This window comes from Cryptomeria japonica, chromosome 8 (assembly GCF_030272615.1).
Source record: "Cryptomeria japonica chromosome 8, Sugi_1.0, whole genome shotgun sequence".
NCBI lineage: Eukaryota > Viridiplantae > Streptophyta > Pinopsida > Cupressales > Cupressaceae > Cryptomeria > Cryptomeria japonica.
In genome coordinates this window covers 494,513,200-494,515,960 of record NC_081412.1, presented here as the reverse complement: position 1 = coordinate 494,515,960, position 2,761 = coordinate 494,513,200, and positions in this window count along the sequence as shown.

Genomic DNA, 2,761 nt, shown 5'->3' with positions numbered 1-2,761 from the left:
TTCAAAAAATGAATCCTAAGGTAGCTTTGCTTGTTAAGGCTGAGATTGAAAAATTATTGGAGGCTGGATTTATTCGCCGTATTGACTATTCCCCATGGATTTCAAATATTGTCGCTGTGGCTAAACCAGACAACAAAATAAGAATGTGTACTGACTTTCAGGATCTAAATAAGGCTTCTTTAAAAGATGATTTCCCTCTTCCAAACATTGACATGATAGTTGATTCTACGGGAGGACATGCCTTGTTATCCTTCATGGATGGTTTTTTAGGCTACAATCAAATTTTTATTAACCCTCAAGATCAATTCAAAACTGCTTTCACCACTCCTTGGGGTACATTTTGTTGGATAATGATGCCTTTTGGACTTAAAAACGTCGGTGCAACTTATCAACGAGCGATGACCCTTATATTTCATGATTATATGCATAAGATTTTAGAGGATTATGTTGATGATATTTTGGCCAAATCCTTTCTTCACATGGATCATGTTAAAATCCTTCGTCAAATCTTTGAAAGAATTCGTAAATATCACATGCGCTTGAATCCTCGAAAATGTGTTTTTGGTGTGGATAGTGGAAAACTATTAGGGTTCATAGTTTTGCATCGTGGGATTGAGGTGGATACTAAGAAAATAGATGCTATTGTCAACATGCCACCTCCTAGAAATGTGTCTCAACTTAAAAGCTTACAAGGAAAGATTCAAGCTATTTGTAGGTTTGTGTCTCAGCTTGCGGATCGTACCTTTCCTTTTACTCAACTTCTTAAAAAGGATATCACTTTTCAATGGAATGAGGATTGTCAACAAGCATTTGAAGATTTAAAAGTGTATTTGGCTAGTCCTCCTATTCTTCAACCTGTCGAACCTTCTAAACCTTTCCTTCTATATACAGCTGCTTCCTCTCATGCTCTCGCAGCATTGTTGGCACAACATGATAAAGATGGTAAGGAATGTCCAGTTTATTACATAAGTCATACCTTACTCGATTATGAGACCCGATATTCTGTGATAGAAAGACAATGCTTGGCCTTGGTATTTGCGACTCAGAAATTGAAACATTATCTTTTAAATTCAGAAGTCCATGTCATGGTAAAGTTTGATCCTTTGAAGCATCTTTTCTCTAAAACTGATTTATCAGGACATCTAGCTAAGTGGGTTATGATGTTAACTGAATTTGACCTTAAATTTGTTTCACAAAGAGCAATTAAAGGACAAGCGTTGACCGATCACTTAGTTGAGGCCCCTTCACCTTTCTCCTTCCCTAACCCTGAGTCCTTTCCTGACAACTTCATTCTTTCTATAGAGAAAGATGAAACTTGGGAGTTATACTTTGATGGCTCTAAGTGTCGTACGGGATCGGGGGCAGGTGTTGTTCTGATTTCTCCTACAAAGAAACCCATTCCCTTATCCTATCATCTAAATTTCCTGTGTACCAATAACATTGCTGAGTATGAGGCTCTTATAGCGGGAATAAAAGCAGCCTTAGCTCTGAATATAAAACACATACATATCTATGGAGATTTCCAATTGATTATAAGACAAGTAACAAGAATATATCAAGCCAAACAAGACAAATTATCTAAATATAAAGACCTTGCTATCTCTTTATTACAAAATTTCAATTCTTATACTATGGAACCTGTTCCTCGAAAAGATAATCGACATGTGGATGCAATGGCATGTGTGGCTTCTCTTGTATCTTTAGAGGACCCTGTGGTTGATCTTAAATTTGTTATTCACAACCTTATTTCTCCAGCTATTGTAGACGATTCTGGCTTGGTAACATGTTGTGATTTTATAGACTTAGATGAATGGTACTCGCATATCGTAAGATATTTGACTGATGGTACCTTTCCTGATTCCGCTAATAGGAACACTAGGGCTAGAATCCGCAAGCTGTCTACTAGGTATATCATTCTTTCTAATGTCCTTTACCGAAGGGGTTATGATGGTCTTCTCCTTCGTTGTCTTAACAAGTCGGAAATCCCTGTTGCTCTTGAAGAGGCACATTCAGGTGCCTGTGGGGGGCATTTTTGGGGCAAATCCTTGGTTCATAGATTGCTTCGTATGGGATACTATTGGCAAACTATGCAGAAGGATTCCTTTTCATTTGTTAAAAAATGTCATCAATGTCAACAACACAATAATCTGATTCATGCTCCTGCCCAAGAACTTCATTCTCAAGTAGCTTCTTGGCCTTTTTCCACATGGGGTTTGGATCTTATTGGTAAAATCTCTCCTCCTTCATCTCAAGGACACACCTTCATTATAACCGCAACAGATTACTTTACGAAGTGGGTAGAAGCTATTCCCCTTCGCTCTACCACTGCTGAAGTGATTTGTCAATTTCTTCTAGAAAACATCATTTCTCGATTCGGGATACCTTCTACTATTATCTCAGATAATGGGACATCATTTAAGAACAAGGACGTGAAGAAATTCCTTGAGAAGTATCATATCAAACATCGATTTTCTACACCATACTATCCTCAGTCAAATGGTCAAGCTGAATCATCCAATAAGATAATTGAACAAATTCTTCGCAAAACCGTGAATAAGCATGGTAAGGATTGGAGTAACCAGCTAATCTATGCTCTTTGGGCCTATCGAACGAGTGTATGAATTGCTACGGGAACTACTCCTTATAATCTTGTTTATGTTGCTGATGCTATTATGCCCTTAGAATTAGAGATTCCATCACTTAGGGTTTCTCTCAAAGGTATAGTAGATGATGACTCTTATAGAGAACAATGACTTCAACA